Raw genomic sequence first — 25000 nt, 5'->3', positions numbered from 1 at the left:
TAAATTTTCGTCAATTGATCTCAAATACGACGAGAAATACCAATATTTCTCAAAAGATACGACACAGACGCTTACCACAAACCCGGTCTTTATCAAAAAACCAATCTCCACAACCTGCAGTTGCTTTCAGAGGTTTAACCTGCAAGGACTTATGCATCCTGTATCGATAAACTACAAAAAAATTAATATTAGATAATTTCATATCCTCTTTGGGGAAGGAGAAGAAGAAGAAGAAGAAGAAGAAGAAGAAGGACGATCAGCTTCCCAGAAGTCAAGGCTACAGTGTAGAGCATCTTCGTCTGTGTTCTACTTTTGGGATTCTGCTCCAAAACCACCTCCCTTTTTTGCATAAAAAGGGGGAACAGGTTCGTTCGCCCTTCTACAAAAAGTAGAGAAGAAGAAGCGTCGAATGGTAAACAAGTAGAGAGATAAGGAGGGGTCCCGTTGTCCTTAAATGCATAAGAAGAAGATGATGAAGGAGTAACAACAACAGCTTCTTCTTCTTATTTTCTTGCCAAGGATAGGAGAGCAAGAAATCTTTGTCCAGAGGGGGTTTTGTTAGGCGTCTCAAGTTGCAGAGATTGCATGTTTTTTAAACAGGTGAAAACGGACGAGATTCACAGTAGTTCAGAAGAGAAACACACCTGTATTTCTTATCTTGATTAAAGGTGAGATGAAGATAATTAAGTGTGCTTCTTACAGTTGTGTTTTAGGGATAATCTCCCACAAAAATTCTGCAATGATTTTTTTGTGTCTCTATACTTGACAAATGCACTTTATAGGATTTCCTGGCAAAATCACTTATATTATAAGTGAGGTCAATGTGTCTACACTTACTTTAACTAAGCAAATGTATTATACATCAAATAAGATTAATTCAAAAGCAACTTATTTTTAAAAAAACTAGAATTAAGAGTTATTTTAAAAGACATATCTAACATGGGTAGAAAATATGTTAATTTTCCGTCCGCACTTTTTTGTCTCTACACTTTTTTCTGTCCGCCCTCAGATCTTAAAAACTACTGAGGCCAGAGGGCTGCAAATTGCTATGTTGATCATCCACCCTCCAGTCATCAAACATACCAAATTGCAGCCCTCTAGCCTCAGTAGTTTTATTTTATTTATAAGGTTAAAGTTAGTCATAATCTTGCTTTTGGCAACGCAACAACACAGGCCACCACTGCCGGCTGAGAGTTTCACGGGCCGCGGCTCATACAGCATTATACCGAGACCACCTCACTTTGTTTGGTTTTTTGTACAGCCCTCCACACGAATAATTCCCTCTCTGGCGGGGCCATGTACATTTTCAGATAAGGAGTTTCTTATATTTTATAATTGTCTATCAGTGTTTTCTCGTCAGTATCGTAGCTCCTACAGGATAGGAGAGTCTTTAGTTCCTTTTTAAATTTGTATTCTTCTTGTGTGCTCTCGTATACTCTTGGTGCGCAGTGTACAAATGCTCTCTATCTCTCCCTTGACTTACAATTTGTTCTAGGTTCAAATAGCCTCTATGTTTCACTTGCATGTCTGATTACAACATTCATTTCGGGTCTAAAGAAGCTTAAGCAGTTTCTCAGGTATGTTGGTTCATCATATTTTAGTGCTTTAAAGACTGTAAGCAGTATTCAAGGCTACTTTGACCACTTTTGTACAATTTTCTAATTGCTAACTGTACAAAGAATGCTCTTAAACATTTGCTGAGGAAACATGATCCCATTTTCACTCAGTGACAAGGAATAACAAGTACAAATTGCGCCGAAGTGGTGGCCTATCCTATATCGCTGCTAGCAGCACGATTATGGCTAACTTTAACCTTAGATAAAATAAAAACTACTGAGGAGGCTAGAGGGCTGCAATTTGGCATGTTTGATGATTGGAAGGTGGATGATCGACATACCAACTTGCAGCCCCCTAACCTCAGTAGTTTTTAAGATCTGAGGGCGGGCAGAAAAAGTGCGGACGGACAGACAAAGCCAGCGCAATAGTTTTCTTTCTATATAACTAAAAACTAAGATTATTTTGAGTTGTAAGGAGATGTGTTCCACTCAAGAGCTTCCCAGATCTCAACTATAGATAAAAATCACCCCAAGGCAGCTTTTGGTTCGACTGGACTGAACTACATCAACAGCTTTTTTTTTGTGATATCTTCCGATCAAGGAATAGCGTTCGCCTGTCAACATATATTTACCAGACGAGCTGACGCGAATCATCTTCTGCCTAAATTTAGTAGAATTTCTACTTTTCAATTCTAGAGCAGCTCACCTCTGGGGACTTTGATGAGATGCTAATATTGTCCTTGCTTTGTTTTTCGTTTATGTTTATTTTTAATTTTTTTGAAGGATTTCAAAACCTTGCAATCACCTTTTGGTCTGGTAAACTTGATGGAGGGCGGACCAACGCTTTTGCCTATTAAAAATCATCAGATTATAGGGTCTGTTCACTGTAGGCGTCTACAAGTAAGGACATATTATGCAACATGTGAATCCCCCCCTCTCTTGCTACAGATCTTGGGTGTCTGGTTAAGCAGCAGTGGGCGACAGAAAGTCCCCAAATACTGATTTTAAAAAAGTAAGCTGGCGATTTCCTTAGAGAACCAAACTCTCCCCACCTCCAAAGAGTCAATCTTTTTTAACTCACATTTTATTCTGTTATATTCTTACTTCATATTTGTTTTTATTTTATCACTGTTTTTTGCCAAAAACAAGTAGCGGGAGTTGATAAACCAACCGGTTTTTCCTAAAGGATCCCAGGATAGCAACAGTCCAGGGTAGTGCTGTCTGGTGGGCACTCTTCTGCCCTGGGGCCTCAAACTATTTTTTGGGGATTTTTGCAATTTTTTTTTTTTTTGCTGGGTGAATCGTAACGGTTATATAATTTGGTCCGTTTATCTAACTATGTCTATCTATCTATCTATCTATCTATCTATCTATCTATCTATCTATCTATCTATCTATCTATCTATGTCTATCTATCTATCTATTTATCGATCTATCAATTTCTGATTGACAGAAAGTCGTTGACTGAAGAGCAAATTTATTTTTATGAAATTGTTTGATTTCCATTAATTTGTTTATCCATTTTAGTTGATAAATTTATCAATGACATTATTTTTTTATATCTCGTGTTTATTCCTGAATTAAATTATCCTACTCTAAATACATAATTAAATTGAACAATATTTTAAAAATAATTTAAATAATTTCAATAATGATTATCCCTAATTTCAAGGCACTTTGAGACTGACTCCATCTTCCAAATTGTTCATCATATATTCAGGGATGAGGTTGCTAGCCCATGACCTTTCTAATTAACCCTTTAATACACTGGTGCTCATTTACAGGTGGGTGGACTGGTGGGTGGTAGGCAGAGATCGAACTACAGACTACTCCAAATTCTTCATTGTATATTCAGGGATGAGGTTGCTAGCCCCATGACCTATTTGATTAACCCTTTAAGACACTGGTGCTCATTTACAGGTGGGTGAACTGGTGGGTGGTAGGCAAATAGCGAACTGCAGACTTTACAGATGTGAGCTGAGATAATGGAATATTTACAAGCAAAGAATAAGTGAACTATTAAGTTATTTAAGTTTCATGTTTCTTGTGAAGGAATAGTTAAATAAATGGAATATCAGACATTTCATTTCTTACCTTGACAAGTATTCATAAACAGTGCATTTCCTATGAGACTGCATTTCTTAATGAAAAGTGCATTTGGTGGCAAAAAGTGCATTTCTTAACAAAATATACAATTCTTAGAAAAAAAGTGCATTTACAAAAAAAGGTGTATTTCTTAACAAAAAACGTGTTTCTTAGCAAAATCTGAATTTCTTAGCAAAATCTGCATTTCTTAACAAAACATGCATTTCTTAACAAAACATGCATTTCTTAACAAAACATGCATTTCTTAACAATACTGCATTTCTTATCAATACTGCATTTCTTAGAAAAACTGCATTTCTTAGAAAAATCTGCATCTCTTAGAAAAATCTGCATTTCTTAACAAATAGTACATTTCTTAACAAAAACAGCATTTCTTAAAGTGGATACCGAAAGTATATGCATACGCCGTTAGCAATATTACTGTCAGGGAGGATACTGACTTGGCATTTCAAGGTCGACCTTGAGAGAGAGAGAGAGAGAAAGAGAGAGAGAGAGAGAGGAAAGGCAACGCCCAGAGACAAGTCGAGGATGACCTGCTTTGTCTGGGACCAGTTTTCTCTGAAACGTCTGATTAGCCTCAACGAATCCTGTTCCTCCGAGTCTGATTAGCAAATGGGAGCCTTTGGGAGTGGGCTGAAAAGTGACCAAGTAGAGAATGATTGTTTTCCAATAGATAGAATGATTGCCATGTGTATTTACATGGGTGTATGGATGTGTAGGTGTATTTTGAATGTGAATGAGGTATATTCTTATTTTTTGATAGATTGAGCAGGTTTTTGCCAAATTTGTACAAGATAATGTTTGTGGTTCTTAAACCGGTTTTATTGTGAAACACTGAAATCAGCAGCTTTAAAAGACCATTGGTAAGAATTTTCCCAAAATATCTAAATAAAATCATAAAATTCCTTTAAAATCTACTTCATATGTAACTAAAGTCTGCCACAAAATTACTTTATAGATTAATTCTCAAAGTTAACAATTTGATTGGCGTCAAGGAAATCTTTGTGACCTTCAGATCAACAAATTCAGTTTTTGAAGTTTCATTTTCACTCATGCTTTTTGATGTTTTTTTTTTTATATTTGATTTTTTTTTTTTTAAATTCCGAAGGACCTTTCTCATATACTTTTTTCTTAAATGTAACGATTCTAACGTTGCGTTTCCCCCAAGAGATACTTCTAAGAAGTGAAGAATATGAGAGAGGATGTATTCTTTTTTATGAATGCAGGTTTTTTCTGGGGACATGGGTGGGTGGGCGTGTCTGTGGGAGGTCAGCCAAGGGTAGGGGAAGTCTCCCACCCCAGGGAAAGTCTCCCAACCCATGGGGGGGAAGTCTCCCACCCCCAGGTGACATGAGGTTACGCTCAAGGCCGCTCGACCAAAAGAGATTAGAATTGCGTCTGCTAAAATGTCCCAGGGAGCTGCTTTGGTTTGCCCCAGGGTACGTTCCATCCTGTGAGTGACGAGGATTGCTGCAGTCTCAGTATCCTACGAGGATTTCTGGACGCTTACGTTACTGTTAGGACTTGCGGTAAGGAGACTAATTCAATCCGTTTGTTCGTCTATTTTGTTAAGTGTTGATTCCGAGGAGAATTAGACTAATTTGGACTTTTTGTAAAGTCTATTAATTTTCTTTGGACTTTTCAGTACCGTTTGAACTTAAAATAATGCCACTAGACTTTTTTAATGATTTATAAAGCTAAGTTAATGACTGTGGACTTCTTTAAAGGCTTCTGGACTTTTCAATCTTGTCAGAACCATTCGTCAAATCTCTAGACGTATTTTACTATCCATGACTGATTTCTGATTTTTATCTGAACTTTTTCAAAAATACCTGGACTTCTACTATGTTCTATGAGAGAGAGAGAGAGAGAGAGAGAGAGAGAGAGAGAGAGAGAGAGAGAGAGAGAGAGAGAGAGAGAGAGGAGACTTGAAATAACTTCATTCATGGTTCCAACTGGCAGGACAACTGGATTAATACGTACATAACGCCACACCCAGTCCAGTCCAAGTTGACCAATAACTCACGAAAATTAACGAATCCCGCTCTTAAATCAGGAATTCCAGTTCTGGACGAGAATGGTACAGGTCACGGAGAAAACGGACATTGCATTACAATACAAGTTTCCATTTTTGAGCAAGTCAATTACGCTTGAAAGGTCCGAAACTCATTATCTTTTTCGATTTTAAGAACGATAATTCATACCCTGGAAGGTATGAAAGTTAGTAGACAAGTCGTTCGGGATTCCATCATCATCAGATTGTTTGATTAAATCGTGTGATTTCTACTTCATATTTTTTTGGGGGGTGGGCAGAGGTTAAGGCCTTTGGTCTTTCACGCGTCGCCATTATCGGAAACGACATCTTAGAGAAATTTCATTTCCGAATTGGTCATTTGGGAACTTAATCCTCAGGGGGAGGTAGAATCCAGTGACAAGAATAGAATGATTTTATTTCCGTTTCTTCGACTTGGGTCTCGGTGGGTCCCGGCCAGTGGGTTTGAAGCTGACCGTTTTCGTAACGGAAATCCACTTGAATATAGATTTCCAAACCTGGAACTGGAAGATTCATTACCCAACTGGAAACCAACGCCTAAAAAGAATGGATTAGTCACTGGAAGACTTAAATAAAACTTCAAATATAAACGATTTCTAAGACTGTCGGCTATTCTCGGGGAAGGCGTAAGTATAGATACGAGATCGGACGAAGGTGAACCTCCCACTTTTTGTTTTTCTGGGCTCGTTCGCTCTAGAAAGTTCTCGATTAAATTCTTATTTCCCTGTTAGGTGCTGTCCCTCATAAATGGGGGGAATTGTAGCTGTCAAAATCGTGACTGGAAAGAGAAAAAGAGATAATTTCTCCCTCATTTCGGAGAAAGTGAACTTCCCGCCTTTTTTTTGTTATGGTGGGCTCGTTCGATCTAGAAAAGTTCTCGATTGAATTCTTATTTTACGTTGGGTGGCGTTCTTCATAAATGGAGGAAATTGTAGCTGTCAAAATTATAATTTTAAAAAGAAAAAGAGAGGATTTCTCTCCCTATTTGGAGAAACAGAGCCAGAGAAAGAGAAAGAGAGACGAGAAGACTAGACGTAACGCTCCCTAATAATAGAACTGCCCGTGTCATTTTAACGAGCGGGATTGAAACTGCTAGATCACGAACTCGCTCCCACGATTAGTTTTTGTCTTTCCGTGCGGCGCTCAAATCTGCGGTTCTATTGTCAAATCGGGCACTCAGACACGGTGGAGGGAAGTGAAATAGCTTTATTTTCTTTATTTTCTTTAATGGGAGTCCGAGACTGATAAGGAATTAGTCGAATTAAACGAATGTCCTTTGTTTCGGCAAGACCTTTAATTAAACACTTCTTGCGCGCGATTGTGTTTTGGGGATTAAATGAATTTGAAATATACTTTTTGAAATTAGTTTTTGAGTAAAATATTAAAAAAATTGTTTTTTAATAATGTATATCGTTGTTTATAACTTATATATATTCATTTGCATAAAAGCAAAATAGCAAATTATTTGTGTTTATGTATAATTCTCTCTCTCTCTCTCTCTCTCTCTCTCTCTCTCTCTCTCTCTCCCTCGTATCCTTGCGACGTAGAAATACGCAGTATCACCGCCCAATCCTATCACAGGATGCGCAGGAGGAATCCTATACCTTGCTACTTAACGCCGAGTCATCCTAATAACCCATTGCAACAAAAGCGTTGCAAATCTGTGGCAATCCTTCCTGGAGGTTCCGGGCTAAAAGGGCGTCTGGGGAGGGGGTCATCTTCTACCCCTCCCTCCGGCCTCCCTTAACCCCACCCCCCTCCAAGTCTTGTAAGACATGGGGCGAAGGCGATAATAGGCCTTCAATAATGGACTGAGAATATCAATATTTTTAACTTTTACTGGATTTTATTTTGGCGATCGCCTTCAATGACCTTAAGTGGTGAGGGTAATTTGAGTTCTGAAACTTATATACTTACAAAATTTAGTATATATATATTTTTTTGCCGTTTTTAATTTACGCGACGTCTCCAAAGCTTATTCAATGTTAATGGTGACCGCTAAATTTTGACGCTATTTTTTTTATTAACTCGCAGATTAATTCTATTTTTTCGATCGATTTAATGTTCACGATATTCCTCGGAGATTTTCAATATTGTATCAGAAAATTAATTATTTTTTATATAAGTAATTTCCGTGATATTCTTAAAACAAAACATTAAAGTTTAGCTTGAAATAAAAAAAATTGGCTTAATTTTCGCGATGGTCATAAGGAATTTCGGCGTTGAACGCTAAAATTAAGACCCACATATAGTTGACAAATGACATTTCCTGAATCCTGTTTATTTAAATTAGTGTTATTTTCACGACAGCCTTTGATGACGGACGCTAAATTTAAAACTATTTAATCTTTAATGACTCAAATGATCAGATTTTGTAGAAAGATCTTATGAAATTAAAGAAATATATTAAGTATATATATATATATATATATATATATATATATATATATATATATATATACATATATATATATATATATATATATATATATATATATATATATATATACAGGTATATATAATACTTAATATAACCTGTTGATAAGAAAATATACAGGAACAGTAAAAGTAAATATTATTTTTCTCCTCACGAAAAGCGACAATAAACCATTTAACTCAAACCAGAATCTCCACCAACGCCGAACTGGGACAAAAACATTTTTGTTTTTTTCACTAGCTTATGCAAGTTTTCCTCACCTCCATTAAAACCTTCCAGGCTGAAGGAATATACAAGACCTTTATTTTGCCACTTAAAATATGACGTGGATCCGGGTACATTTTTATTTATTAAAGTGTCTAAATATGGATTTACGTCAAAATCGCGCCAGATTTACAGGATTTAAGCCCAGATATATATTGAATTGAATATAGAATTTAGGCAAAGGCCAAGCACTGAGACCTATGAGGTCATTCAGTACCATGAATCAATTGTGAGAAGGTGGAAAGTAAGATGGAAGAAAGAGAATATGAAAGGAGGTGCAGTAAAAGGAACGAAAGGGGTTGCAGCCAGGGGACATTGAAGGCACGCTGTAAAGAACCTTAAGTAATGCCTACAGTGCACCGCATGAGGTGCACTGACGGCCACATATGTAGATGACGTCACTAACTCCCACTCAGTCCCACAACCAACACGAAACAAAGAAATGGAGAAAACATCCGATTAAACAAACGAATAGGGAACTAAGAAGTACGTAAGAAGGACCAAAATAGCGGAGACTGACCAGGGCGCGAGGCTTGGCACAGAGGGTATAGGGATTGGGGGCTTCCGATGCCCACAAAGATGGGCAGAAAAGCCGCGTTTCCGCTGGGGATCTTGCCCAACTCTCGATCGCTCGCCAGGTATATACCTGGCTGACCTCGGGTAGACCCGTTTAGCGCGACAAAAACCCGAGGTATTCTCTCTCTCTCTCTCTCTCTCTCTCTCTCTCTCTCTCTCTCTCTGACTGCCTTGCTTGCTTGCCTGATTCTTTTCTCTGTCCGTTTTTACACGACTCTTTCATTTGCTGACGTTTATGTCAGTGCGTTGGTTTTCACTTTCTCTCTCTCTCTCTCTCTCTCTCTCTCTCTCTCTCTCTCTCGCGCTCTTGCTTCTTTTCAGTTAGACTATTTCTCCCTCTTTCTCTCTCTCTCGCTTTTGCTTCTTTTCAGTTACGCTATTCTCTCTCTCTCTCTCTCTCTCTCTCTCTCTCTCTCTCTCTCTCAATACATTTACTTCCAATTCTACTACTCTGTCTGTCTGTTTGTCTCGTAATTCTATTTCATCTCCTCCCTCTCTCTCTCTCTGTCTCTCTCTCTCTCTCTCTTTTTCAACTTTTCTCTCTCTCGACACATTAACCTCCAGTTTTATTACTCTCTCTCTCTCTCTCTTTTTTTCTCTTATAAGTCTAAATTACTTCCTCTCTCTCTCTCTCTCTCTCTCTCTCTCTCTCTCTCTCTCTCTCTCTCTCTCTCTCTCTCTCTCTCTCTCTCAACACACACGAACCAATCCCCCAGCGTAACTGAGACAGGCAACAAGACACCATCCTGGTGTCAACCAGCGCTGCTTGCTTGCGCACGCGCAAGCGGGTCGCAAGGCGTGTCAAGGTATGCGCTTGTTATGTGCTTGCAAGCAAACCCATTCGTTCCTGCTCATTATACATTCTTATATATTCTTATACATTCTTTCCTAGTTGATTTTTGCTTGATTCCATTGTTTGTTTGTTTGAGGGAATTAAGGAAAATCTGACGTTTGGATTTGGGACAAAATTTTCACCCAAGGTTCCTCGTTGCTGCCAACATATGGGTCGATTTTCAGGGGAAATATGAACGTGATTAGAGGAATTTCTTAGTAAGTATATAATATATATGTATATATATATTTCCGTTTTTAAAGGTTATCGAGCTGTTAATCTTATTCCTGGCCAATGTTTCTTGTTTAAGTGAAACAGGATGTATATTTGTAAGACTGCGGATTGAAAAACTCACAAAAAAGAAAAAAATATTCACAAATAAACAGAAGCACAAACAGTGAAAAACTCACAAACAAGGTGAAAAAAACACTAAAAAGATCCAAAAACTCGCAGAAAATGGAAAACTCCAAAAAGGCGAAAAACTCACCAAAAATAAAAAAACTCACAAAGGCTGAAAAACCCACATATAAAAGCCCCAAAAAACTCACAAAAAATAAAAAAGCTCTTAAAGAGAGTGAAAAACTATAAAAAAATCAAATACTCACAAAAAAGTTGAAAAACTCACTAAAATCCAAAAACTCACAAAAATGCTGAAAAACTCAAAAAAACCCCAAAAAACTCTCAAAACAGGTTGAAAAACTCACAACATTGCCTGAAAATTCACGAAAAAGGCCCCAAAAAACCCACTCAAAAGCCCAAATTAACTCACAAAAGGCTGAATAACTCACAATAACCGCCAAAAAAATCACAAAACCCACCTAAGAACTCAAAAAAACCCCCCCAAAAAACTCACAAAAGAGTCGAAAATCTCACAGAGCATTAATTAAAAGGCAAAGAAAACGAGAAGAATCAGGAGTAGCACGAAGGCGGCGCAGAAGTAGTCGCAGAAGGGGGGAAACTCAACCAATTTATCCTTCTGAGCTTTTAATAAAGGGATGACACACACTCACGCTCGCAACTCCTCAACACAGCGGCCTTCGTCGCGGCCGACGAAACTGGTTGGCCTTTCCGTCATTGGTCTAGTTTCTTGCTAGGTCTTCTCTATAACGTGGGTAATGGACGCCCTGGTGAGGCCACTACAACCTGGGTACCACCAGGTACCTCCTGGCGCCTCCTGGTACCTCGTGTGGTAACGTACAACTGGCCTTTGTATCATCCGTTATGTCCAACATATTATTAAGGTAGGATCCAAGATCATTAATTTGATTTTTTTTCATCTCTTTAAGCGTTCGTTTGTCAATAAGGTCTCACTGTTGATTTACGAGGGCGTGAGAGATTCATCCTACACACACACACACACACACGCGCACACACACACACACACACACAAGTATACAAGTATGTGTAACTAAAACTTAACACAAAAAGTTTCACTGAAAATGAAATTGACCCCACGAGCAGAATGTAAAGTCAAATTTATATCTCAGCTCACTGTTATTATTATTATTATTATTATTATTATTATTATTATTATTATTACATCTGATGTAAGTATCACCAATGCACTCCAAGCTGCTGGAACTGAGGAGCAAAATTGACTTTACCAGCAAAATCTAAAGTCAAATTTATATCTCAGCTCACTATTATTATTACTATTATAATAATTATTATTATTGTCATTACATCTGATGTAAGTATCACTAATACACTTCAAATTGCCGGAACTGAGAACTAAGTTAAATTTCCTAAATATGTACAAAAGGGTAAAAAAAGTGGTTTAATCTCCTTGACAGAGAGCAGACATTGATAGCAAGGTTTTCAATAATGTCGTAAATGAGTCAGCTTCCTCCTGAGATACCTGTCACAGGTAAGTCTCTCTCTCTCTCTCTCTCTCTCTCTCTCTCTCTCTCTCTCTCTCTCTCTCTCTCTCTCTCTCTCTCTCTCTCTCTCTCTCTCTCTCTCTCTCTATATATATATTTGTTCTAATAAATTTCTTTCAGAGGATTTTTTTCCAAAAACTGTTAAAATTTTGATTGTTCTTTTCTCAAAGTTCATTTTTGGGTGTGTATTTTTTTTGTTAGTATTTTTTCGAGGAACAAATCTTTTCTATTTTAATTTTTAGAAGGTTAAAAGATATTGTTTTAGAAGACTCAGTATTTCCAGATTATTATATTTTGAGGGATTTCTTTTGAGAAACTTATCTAATCTGCAAAAATAATCAATAGAAATGATTAGTTTTGATGTATCTAAAAATTTAGTTTGATAGTATTCATTCAGACAGGTTATTTCCCCTTTACAGGTAATTTTGGAAATGACTGGTTTACGCCATAGCATCAGCAGTACTTCATTCATGAAACTTCAACTAGGATCCAGTGACCGGAAGCTTTTCCAGCAAGGATAAAGTAACCAGAAGTTTCATCAAATGAAATTGGAACTGGAAGTTTCAGCCAAAATCCAATGACTGGGAAAGCCTTCAGTCAAGACCCAGTAGCTGGAAGCTTCAACCAAAGTCCAGTGACTGGAAAGTACTTCAACCAGTCAAGGCCCAGTAGCTGGAAGCTTCAACCAAAGTCCAGTGACTGGAAACTTCAGCCAAAACCCAGTGACTGGAAACTACTTCATCCAAGACCAAGTAAATGGAAGCTTCAACCAAAGTCCAGTGACTGGAAACTACTTCAACCAAGACCCAGTAACTGGAAGCTTCAACCCAAATCCAGTGACTGGAAACTGCTTCAGCCAAGACCCAGTAACTGGAAGCTTCAACCAAGATCCAGTAACTGTAAACTTCTGGATAGAGTGACCAGTTCAAGTGACTGGAAGTTTCTGGATCCAGTGACCAGACACTTCATCATCAAAGATCCAGCAACTGGAAACTGGAAAACGTCAAAAACCCCAGTGACACGGAAAAATCACAATCTAGCGACCGGAAACTTCCAGCCAGCCTTCCAGAAGCACGGGATCTCTGGATCGCCCTTGAGATAATAGCCGCATTTCCTCTCTGGGAAAGCACCTAGACACATAAGTCTTTGTCTCGCCCCAAAGGATTACTGGATGACAGAATGTAGTTAACCTTTACGAGAGAGAGAGAGAGAGAGAGAGAGAGAGAGAGAGAGAGAGAGAGAGAGAGAGGAGGCAGGTTTCCTTTCTAGTACCTTAATTGAAAATGTTCTGCGTCCGTTAGTTCTGCCTCATTTGGTACGTATGGAATCTGGAAATCGCCTGAGGAATTTGTTCCAATTTTATGTTGATTGGTTTCTGATAGAATTTATCTAAACTAATAACCTTTTTTTTTTTTTGGGGACAAGGCTTTTATGTACTGATACATCTAAAAGCCTTTCTCTTTCGAAGCAATCCAGTGGATCAACTCTACTTAAAACCAGGGGTGTCATTTTTGGGGTGGGAGGATTGGGGAGGGTACTTGTCCACTTCAAGACACTGATTGCACCCCCCACAAGACTTGGTTTCCTCCCCTAGCCTTTGAAATAATAATAATAATAATAATAATAATAATAATAATAATAATAATAATAATAATAATAATAATAATAATAATAATAATAATAATAATATGGAGGTGTGGCACACCTATTCGCTGCTTTATTGATTCTCCAAAATGCACACAAATTCCCAAAAAATTTCTCTAGGGGGGCCCTTCCACCGCCCCGTACCCCCAACTAATAGGGCTATCACTTCACTCGCCACTCCACCCATACCATAAGCTCCAAACCTTTGCCCCTCCCGGAAAAAAATCTAAAATGACTTCTAAATACCCGCTCAGCTCTCCCAGGGTGAAATCTAGGTGAACGGCCCCGACTGAAGTACAGACAAGTGATACCTCTTAGTGCTAATACATTCAACATTCTTGTCACGCAACCTATAATGTTAAGCAGCTCTAAAGAACGTAAAAAGCCACTTCCTGCGGCTGACATTTGAAGTTGTTGGATAGAATTCATGCACTAACATTGACATTAGAACTTTGCCAGGAAGAGTTGGACGCTTGTAACAGGAAATTTGTTTTTCATTATCATAGATATGAGTAAAAAGAGTAGATGAGTGAGACTTCTGTTTAAAATTCTTTGCACAAATCACCGGAGTGGTTGATCTTTGGTGTAATGCTGATTCTATTTTGACCTTTATGAACTGGTATTGCTGAGTATTTATGTAAATTAGCTACAATTTTTACAGTATTGATAAATAAGTTTGTAAAATATCACAGCTTTTTATAATTATTATTATTATTATTATTATTATTATTATTATTATTATTATTATTATTATTATTATTATTATTAAAATAAACCTTAGGTAAATATTGCTGACACTTGGGTACAAATTTATACAAACATTGCTAAATATCTTTATAAGATAGCACTTCCTAATATCCATTTGTAGCCCAGGCCTGAAATTAAACAAATACCTAACAAGTAAAAAATGCGCCGAAGTTTCTTCGGTGCAATCGAGTTTTCTGTACAGCCGCTACAGCGTATAATCAAGGCCACCGAAAACAGATCTATCTTTCGGTAGTCTCCGTATAATGCTGCATAAGCCGCGGCCCATGAAACTCTAACCACGGCCCGGTGGTGGCCTGGCCTATATCGTTGCCAGAAGCACGATTATGGCTAACTTTAACCTTAAATAAAATAAAAACTACTGAGGCTTGAGGGCTGCAATTTGGTATGTTTGACGATTAGAGGTTTAATGATCAACATACCAATTTGCAGCCCTCTAGCCTCAGTAGTCTTTAAGATCTGAGGGCGGACAGAAAAGGTGCGGACGGACAGACAAAGCCGGCACAATAGTTTTCTTTTACAGGAAACTAAAAAGGGTAAGGAAAGTAGGTTACCTTATTTCACGGAAGAAACTATAGGCCTCGCCCCTTCGAAAAAGGAAGACTATAAGTATTGAAACACAGAGGCATATAGAGAATGACACGGGTTTTATTCTACCCTTCTATCTGTAATCAGACAGGATTTATACGATATATATATATATATATATATATATATATATATATATATATATATATATATATATATATATATATATATATATATATATATATATATATATATATATATATATATATATATATATATATATATATATATTTACTAACATACAAAATCACAGGCCGAACGTAACAACAGACGCTTCCATTGAAAAAGCTCTCTAAACCCACCCACCTTCCTTTATCATAAAGAGAGTATTATTGACAAACCATCGACTTTATCAAAGAAATATCGACATATTCTTGAGGCCATATCGCGTCTCCAGTCAGGAGAAGTGGAGCAAACGTTGGCCATTATCAAATTTAGGCACCACTCGAGTGGAACCGGTTGAGGACCCCGGGTCAGTATCGAATTAAGAAGAAGAAGAAGAAGAAGAAGAAGAAGAAGAAGAAGAAGAAGAAGAAGAAGAAGAAGAAGAAGAAGAAGAAGAAGAAGAAGGAGAGATAAGCTAGAGAGAAAGTGGAAGTATTTGAAGCTATGATGATGTAAGGGCTTGGGGAAAATGGTTTTAGATTTTAGCTTAAATCAAGATTGATAATTGGAGGAGGAGGAGGAGGAAGAGGAGGGGGAGGAGGAGGAGGAGGAGGAGGAGGAAGAGGAGGAGGAGGAGGAGGGAAAGGAGAAATAAGATAAAGTGGAAGTATTTGCAGCAATAATGGAGAAAAAGTAGGCGGATAATGACTTAAGATTTTAGCTTAAATCAAGACGAATAATGGTCAGAATGGCAGCAAAATTGCAAAGAAAATTGTTAAGTTAAAGATTAATTTATCCACAAAGTTTCTTGTGAAATCTTTAGAGGAATTTTCTTGAATAACCAGTTTCTTCAGATGAAATAGGAATTCTTTTACTGGTCAAAATCCTTTAGGAATGGAGCAGTTTTTTTGATAAGAGATGCAATAATGCTGAGAAATGTGGTTTTGTTAGTTACAAAATAAAGATATAAAGCTTTTGTTAGGTACAAAATAAAGGAATAATGCTTTTGTTAGAGCTTAGAGTTATAAAATTTAAGTATAAAACTTTGTTAGATTTACGAATTAAAGGAACACGGCTTTTGTTAGAGGTACAAAATAAAAAAAGGTACAAAGTTATCAAATAAAATGAATTCCTTTTATTAGGGTTAAAAATGATAAAATTCTTTTGTTATTGATACAAAATTGTGTAAAAATACATTTTGTTTGTGGGGCAGCGTCGTAAATATAAACATTTGTCTTAATAAAAAAAAAAAAATGAACAAGAATTGTTTTACGTCTTAGGTCGGTTGGAACCAGTGCAGCGGATAGGGTACAGGTTTTGAGAGAGAGAGAGAGAGAGAGAGAGAGAGAGAGAGAGAGAGAGAGAGAGAGAGAGAGAGAGAGAGAGAGAGAAGAGAAAGGCACTGGGTACCATGACAAGACGTGTACGGTTGGCCCAACACAGCTTTATGCAATATTTAAGAAAATATTTCTAAAAATGCTTTTCACTGGGACGCAATATTTAACTAAAGCAGAGCAATTGCAAGCAATCCCGCAGTCAGACAAACAAATAAAATAAAGAAAAACAACAAATAAACGTAAGAAAAATAATAAGAATGCCCTCAACAAATATTTAAAAGGCATAAAGGTCGAGCATTCAATTCAAGGCTGAAGATGTCCATTGCCTAAAGATGAAACAGTTTGATAAAAAATGCATAATCTTCTTTTAATGTCTCAAGTCGGTTGGAACCAGCGGATAGGGTAAAGGTTGAGAGAGAGAGAGAGAGAGAGAGAGAGAGAGAGGTTAACATCCTTTGCCCTAGAACCTTTAAAAGCCATCTCTGTTTCTCTTTTTGCCCTTTTTTCATTTGTAGTCGTCTGATCTTTAGCAAAGGAACATCTTTACCCTTGACATTAGCAAGACCTTTTGCCAAAAGACCACGACCTGTTGCATCTTCAGCGCCTTCTTCGGTGGGTTCTGCGGGCTATGGCAGCCCTGTTATGGTAGCAAAGGTCCTTTCCAAGGGCTGAAGATCTCTGAAGCCGAGTAGTACCAGGCATATGCCCACTCAGGCAATTTTTTAGGTGGCTTCTACTGGGCTAGAGTAGCCATCTGAGGGAATAGAAGTTCCTTCAGCGCCTTCTTCGATGGGTCCTGAGGGCCACAGTAGCCCTCTTGTGGTAGCAAAGGTCCTCTCCAAGGGCTGAAGATCTCTGAAACTGGGTAGTATCAGGCATATGCCCTCTCAGGCAATTTTTTAGGCAGCGTCTACTTAGCTATAGTAGCCATCTGAAGGGATAGAAGTTCCTTCAGCGCCTTCTTCGGTGGGTCCTGAGGGCTATAGTAGCCCTCTTGTGGTAGCAGAAGTCCTCTCCAAGGGCTGAAGATCTCTGAAACTGGGTAGTACCAGGCATATGCCCTCACAGACAATTTTTTAGGTGGCTTCTACTGGGCTACAGCAGCCATCTGAAGGAGTAGAAGTTTCTTCAGGGCCTTCTTCGGTGGGTCATGAGGGCTATAGTAGCCCTCTTGTGGTAGCAGAAGTCCTTTCCAAGGACTGAAGATCTCTGAAACTGGGTAGTACCAGGCATATGCCCTCACAGGCAATTTTTTAGGTGGCTTCTACTGGGCTACAGCAGCCATCTGAAGGAGTAGAAGTTTCTTCAGGGCCTTCTTCGGTGGGTCATGAGGGCTATAGTAGCCCTCTTGTGGTAGCAGAAGTCCTTTCCAAGGACTGAAGATCTCTGAAACTGGGTAGTACCAGGCATATGCCCTCTCAGGCAATTTTTTACGCAGCTTCTACCTGGCTATAGCAGCCATCTGTTAGCAGCACACTTCCTACAAGGAACCAACGATTCTAGGACTGCAGGATACCAAGAAGTTAGGCAAATGGAAGGACTCCCGGTGAAAGTGGACGCATTCCTGCGATGCTTAGTCGACGCTCCAAGCGCAAGCGAAGGAAAGAAACGCCTCCGATGTCGAAACGAAGGACTGTCGTCGCTTCCAGTCGGATGGAACGCGCCCGAAAAACAAAAAAAAAGAGTGATTTCTACTCGTAGGGAACGCACCACAAAAACACTCGCTCGCCCTTCGGTCTCGGTAATCAGTATTGTCTTGCTGAATCGGGGACTTCCAATTCCCCACCCCCCGTCCCCACCACCACATCCTTGTCCTTCCCCGCACCCAGGGGCTTCAGAAAAAGAAGAAAACCATTGCCAACGGGAAGCTGCAGAAGGCCACATTGCTATAGGTCAAAGTTGAAGACTCGGCTAAGATGACTTTCAGGATGGGTTGGGAGATGTTCCTCCATCGCCCTCGCTGTGCAGAAGGCTTCGTCTTATACCATTTGAGATAGAAGGTGGTGAAGAAGATGATGATGATGATTAAGCTAGTAGGTTCCGAGGGCGTTAATAATAATAATAATAATAATAATAATAATAATAATAATAATAATAATAATAATAATAATAATAATAATAATAATAATAATATAAGAGAATTTGTAAATAAGAATCAGGCTTGTTTTTTCCGCTTAGCACAGAAAATGACTTAGTTTTTTGAACACACACATATATATTACACAGTTTTTTGAACACATACATATATATATATATATATATATATATATATATATATATATATATATATATATATATATATTGATAGACAGGGCAGTCAGAGAAATAATATTATCAGTCATATAGCCATGAACCTTGAGTCTCAGTCTCTCTCTCTCTCTCTCTCTCTCTCTCTCTTTACACACACACACACACACACACACACACACACACACGCAATCCCACGCTACATCTCAGCATTCAAACGTCCAAGATTTCATGCTTTGAAAAACCTCTTCTCAGTATTAATGCTAACAACTTTTTCCTCTCGCTAACATTGCTAAACGAAGCGTGAAGCAGTCACCGAGTAGTTAAGCCTTCTTGTGCAAAAACTGTAATGTTTCTCATGTTTTTTTTTCATTATCAATCAAAATCTGGGCACATTTGTGTGCTAGAAACTCAGTAAGGTCGTTGGCAGATGATAGGAAGACATTAGGATATTAAAATATTGAGACAGATTTGAGAATGAGGGTATTTTGTAGATGTCTTCGTATATGAAGAAAGAAAATATTATATTCAGCTAAAATTCATTCAAATATACCACTTTGAAACTGGTAAGAATATAGTAAAATACAACTGGAAATCAAGGTATTAAAGACAGATTTCTCAATAAAGATACATTGCACGTTGTATCCAACATAATCTCATCTCGAATTTTGTCATGACTGAAATTTTGAAAAAAAAAAAGAAAGACGAACTTTGTATTTGATAATTTTGAGAAACAAGTTGAAAAATTCCTCTTCTTGAGCGAAATACAAGGAAAAATAAGCTAAATTTATGATCGAAAACATGAAAAACATACCTTTACTGATTTCCAAAAGTAAAATACGCAAGTTTTCCGCTGAAAAAAAAAAAAACTTTTACTGACCGCGGAAAGGAAAAAAAAAAGTCATATTTATTGGCTAACGATGCAATTGCATGTCTGCAATGAGAAATCATTGGAAGATTTGCGCCGAGGCGTGTTTGTTATGGCAAATATTTTCCACTTTATCTCTCTTCTCCTTTATTTTTTCTCCCCCTTCTCCTATTCTCCTTTCGTGTTTTTGGTTTTTTTTAGTCTCATGCATTTGCAATAAAAGATGAGAATAGATTGCAGTAAGTTTTCTGAAATTCATTTTTGGATTTTTTTGTTTTTGTCTCTTAGAGTTACCTTCGTTCTTTGGTGATGAAATGGTTGATAAAGAGAGAGAGAGAGAGAGAGAGAGAGAGAGAGAGAGAGAGAGAGAGAGAGAGAGAGAGAGAGAATAGGGAAATTCAGGTAAAACTAAATGACCTTCTTATGCCATTATTCACTTCCTTTATCTCTCTCTCTCTCTCTCTCTCTCTTAGAATATAATTATCACATGACATTTTCCTTTAGTAGGGTAAAGCCAGAAATCTCTCTCCTCAAGTCTATGGGATGAAGCTGCTAGCCCCATACCCTATTTAACACTTATGCAATCACCTCGGTTATCTAACTACCAAGTACTTAAGGTATTTAATTCACTGATTAAATCATCAGAGGCGCAATGGGTTTTTATTGCAGCATGCCCACATACCCATTCGGTTTTCACATGCATTTTGGGATGAAGGTGCCAGCCCCATACCCTCCTTTACCCTGACAGTATCCTACAACAGTCGACTGGCCACCAGGTACATAACTAGCTCCTTTGGTCAACAGATAGTTGCTTTGATATGCTCTACAGTGATAAAACCCCACAACATTCGACTAGCTTCCAGCTACATTTGACGGCTTAAGTCAACAGCAGTACGACAGATTTCCCAAAAACTAGCACCCCGCCTCCCTATGGGCTCGATCTCGTGAATCAGTTGCTTTGATATGCTCTTAAGTGATAAAACTCCACAACATTCGACTAACTTCCAAGTACATTTGACGACTTAAGTCAACAGCGGTATGACAGATTTCCCAAAAACTAGCACCCCACCTCCCTATGGGATCGATCTGGTGAATCTGCTGCTCTGATATGCTCTAAAGTGATAAAACCCAACAACATTCGACTAGCTTCCAAGTACATTTGATGGCTTAATCCACCAGAGGTACGACTGATTTCTCCAAAAACTAACACCCCACCTCCCTACGGGCTCGATCTCGTGAATCTGCTGCATCAAACACTCTAAATCTTGCAAGGGGAAATTACAACCTTGGCAGGACCAAACTGATTATATATTTCCTTGGTGTGGGAACAAAGACGAAACAAAAAAAAAACCAGCAAGAAAATTGGCAGGAGATAAGCAGAGGTTGTGAGAAGGTTAGGATGGCGAGAGGAAATGTTTTTGCAAGGATGTGTTCACTTGTTATATTCATTTTTGATAAATATAAGAATTATCATCATAATAGTTATAAGTAGAATCACAGACACTGAATAAGAATGATGATGATGATTATTAACTATTATGACAAGTGTCAGGACAATTACCCTGAAATTTAACAAACGACAAAAACATAAACAACAACAACAATAATAATAGCAGCTCATAAAACAACAAAAACAATAATTGAATGACGTCACTATCCCACACTCTAAGGCGTTTCAATCTCGTCTGATACCTCCAGATTATATAAAAAGTTGCAAGACACCTCAAGATATAATGATTAAATGCGACTTGATACCCCAAGGAACATTTAGGAGTCTAGAGATCTCTTGACATTATATATTATAATTAGATAGTTATTAAGTGCCTCTAGATCATATGAATAAAAAGTTGAAAGATGTCTCAAGGACATTTTACTATAAATTTACTTGGTACTTTTGGGAAGTATTGAGCAAAAGTTGCCAGAGACTTCAAGATAATGTTGCCAAAGATGCATTCAATACCTTTTGATCATATCATCTAAATCATTCTAAATATTCAACGCAAATATTACGAATGGGGAGATATTACATACTTCTAGATATTATGTGCAAAATGTTAAACATATTTGCAGACAATAACTTGGAAACGGGTTTCATACATATCCAGGAATTTAAAACAGTTTCCATACACTTTCAGACAATAAGACAGAGAGTTCTCACATACATCCAGATAATTAAGTTTTGTCACACAATCCTATTCAGGATTCTAAACATCCTTTTGGGCAAAGGATGGAAGACAAAGGAGAAGAACTTTAGCAAAATGCAATAGACTTTAGGATGAAAACTTTCAATTGCAGACCAATTGCAGACAATGTTAAGTAAAACCTGTTTTCCTAACGAGCAATAATGATAAATGATTATGAAAATTATACCAATCAAAGGAACGATTTCAGTTTACAGAAATATCTATTTTAGAGAATGACCTGGTATCAAAAACCCCCCTTGACCAAGGTGTAAGCTAAAGTCAAGTAAATTTTGGGGTTGCGTCAAGGAAGCCGACTGATTAACTTTAAAGTTCTCTCTGAGGTCATGACATAAAAGGGTCACCGATCCAGAATGTGACCTGGGGTCAAGGAAACATGTTTCACGTAACCCAGAATCCAAGAGCCTTTTACATACGTGACCTACGATCAATGTGACCTCAGGAAGAGGTCACATACGTGAGGAAGGCTCTTGTAAACACAACAAAAGTATCAGTACATCAAACTCTCACTAATCTTTCTTCATAAGAAAAACGACTAAGTGAGGAAATGAGGTCATTTCTAATTAGTTCATTAAGGTGATTATGGGTTCATGACGTCATTTCCTCCTCTGGTTCAAAGAGAATGGAGTCGTTCGAGCGGAAAATGAAAGCGTCTACATCCCTTTATTTAGTTATTAATGTGTTACGAAGGAATCAATGAAGTCATTTGCATATTTTTGTATGTTAATCTTTCCTCTTTGTACACGTGTGGGCGAAAGGCTTCTGTGAAGGAAATGTTTAAAAATGTTAATGTTACTCTAACAAATTTTGGAACTGATTTTAACAATTTCAATGTCAATGAGTCGTGTGTATTTGAAAGGGTTGATATACTGGGCTTTTCCTAACAAATGTATGGCCCTCATTCTGTGAATATTTGTCTGAAGTATAATCATACACCTTTTCTCTCTCTTCCTGATATTTTTTCCTGTCTGGAGTACATTCTCTCTCTCTCTCTCTCTCTCTCTCTATCTCTCTCTCTATCTCTCTCTCTCTCTTACAACTGTCTTTCTGAAGGAGGGAATCTGTTTCCTATCTTCAGAGCAAGCAGTAGCATGAGCCAATGAAATACTATATCCAAATAGATTGGTCACTTTCCAATCCTTGAACATTAACAGGCAAATCTTTGTCGCCATGTTTACACTCCGTATGATGATTACTGACCTGATCTATGGGAGAAGACAGGTGTCACTGATATAGAAAGGTGGAGTAGAGGAATTCTGCTATGAATGCAAAATTTAGCATCTTCTTTACCTATGGGTCTAATGGAAGAGCAATGCTTTCTTGTAATGCCAGATTTAAATGTTTTGTTCCATGTTTTTGTCCTTTAGTTTATTTTGTCGTCCTCATCTTCTTATCTTTCTGTTCTCGATCGTACCCTGATAGTAAAAATTGGCCAAAAATTAATGACTCAGCTCTCACTAACTTGAAATCTACTCCTGCTGGGGCAGTCTTTTAAAATTACTTCCTGTGTTGCTATCAAGATCTCTCTCTCTCTCTCTCTCTCTCTCTCTCTCTCTCTCTCTCTCGTATTCACAAAGTTCCTCGTTTTATCTAGGCTGCAGATAATTGGCAGAATTATTTTCCAGTCTTGTTTAGAAATCTTGCGCAAGGTGCCTGCATATTTTATGCTCAGAAAGTGCTGTACAAGTTTGTACAGTCGATTTCTTAAACCTTTTTTCCACTGGCATGATTGCAAATCATTTTTGCAAGTTTTAAATGTCAACATAAGTGTCCTCGAATTTTTTTGTGCATTTTTGCAATGCTGGTTTTTCTGGGTGAGGTGATTTGAGTAAGCAAAACTCATACAGGAATGTATTTGGAAGCGGTCGTGTTTAGAACAGGTATGGAATGAATGGTGCAAACCGACTTGTATGGGACAAGTATGGAACTAAACTGTGAATTTTCATGTATGAAACAAGTACATGAGCAAATAAAAGGGAAAATTGATACAGAAATGAATTTGGAAACAGTCGTGTTTAAAACAGGTATGGAACAAAAGCTACAAACTGACTTGTATGGGACAAGTGTGGAACTAAACTCTAAATTTTCGTGTATGAAACAAGTAGATGAGCAAATAAAAGGAAAAATCTATACATAAATGAATCTGAAAATGGTCGTGTTTAGAACAGGTATGGAACGGATGGTGCAAACTGACTTGTATGGGACAAGTATGGAGCTAAACACTGAGGTTTTCATGTATGAAACAAGTATATGAGCAAATAACGGATAAAAATACCAGTAAAATAATATGTTATCACGCATGGAGAAATACAGAACCATAGCCATGAGACATGAATGGAACATGTTCCAATTGCAAACAGATTTCTCTTAAACTCTTTCAGATGCTCCACACGAAGTTCCTGTAACATTTTGAAGGCTTATCTGGTCACTACCTATTCCTTTTTGACATATGAATAGCCCAGGAAGTAAATAAACAAGTTCGGCTATCAGATAAATTGTTGATAAATTGATTATCAACCCGGTTTTGGAGCCACATCTGACGTCAGAGTTCTTGAAGTCTACTTTTCTCTAGACCGGCTTAGGCCTATTTGGTAGTTCTACTTTTTTTTTTTATAAGACTGTACTCTAAATGGTTCCTGTTTTTATATTTATGAATGATAAAAAACCAGGACATTCTTTTTTAATATCTTGAAAGTTGTCATACGACCTTGGAACGTCCTACCATTTCCGGAGAGACCAAAAGTTGGTAGTGGTTCTCAATTTCATGATGTGTATGACAGATTCATTTGGACTAGTTTATAAGGCTAAAATTGAAGCTATATTTCGACACTGATTTCAAGTAAAGCTAGAACAACTATATCAATTCTATAATTCCTATAAAAAGCAAAAGTTTACAGTTAAACTTTAGAACGTGGAAGCATCTATGGTATAACATTGTATTTTTAATGTCTTCTAAAGTAATTCTGATTGAAATGGTGATGCTATGTTAGGTCTTAGGAGTGGTAATGGCTTTCTCTGGTAATTTTTGAAGCTAATTTTAACATTTCTAATATAAACTGACCGGAATAAAGATAAAATTCAACACATGAAAACATTCACAAACACAGACATAGGCCTAGTAAGGAGTTGAGAAGGAAGTGGGCACAGACGACTCTTATAGCTTAGCAAAATCTTGTAATTTCTCTTAAATTATTGGAAATGTTTTGTAGCATTCTTTTATAGTATTATAAGTAATATATCAAATACATTTCACTGTCCTAATTTACCAATCCTCCAATCCTAGCCTACGCCACTGCAAACCTCCCAAACGCCAAGGAATCGGAAGCCTATGAGACTCATTTCTGGCCGAGCGAACTGACCATGTTTCCATCGTCCTTGGCTGCTTCTCCCTATCTCCCGTTCCTCTTTTTTTTCCTCACTCCCTCTTCCTCTTGCTCCAATTGTAACGGAACCGGCTGTTAGTCAGCGGACCATCGCACCTTCAAGGACACTGAGGGCTAGGAGCTCCTATTCATCATCCTTCTTCGTCTCTCCTTTCATA

General features: G+C 37.8%; 1 protein-coding gene across 1 annotated transcript in view; it reads right to left on the bottom strand.

The window, feature by feature from the left end:
* LOC136856176 (ankyrin repeat domain-containing protein 13D) overlaps positions 1 to 25000 on the bottom strand; it is a 103815-nt gene that overhangs the window by 20743 nt on the left and 58072 nt on the right. The window lies entirely within an intron of this gene.

Source organism: Macrobrachium rosenbergii, chromosome 34 (assembly GCF_040412425.1).
Source record: "Macrobrachium rosenbergii isolate ZJJX-2024 chromosome 34, ASM4041242v1, whole genome shotgun sequence".
NCBI classification, from domain to species: domain Eukaryota; kingdom Metazoa; phylum Arthropoda; class Malacostraca; order Decapoda; family Palaemonidae; genus Macrobrachium; species Macrobrachium rosenbergii.
This window is presented reverse-complemented; position numbering and strand designations above follow the sequence as displayed.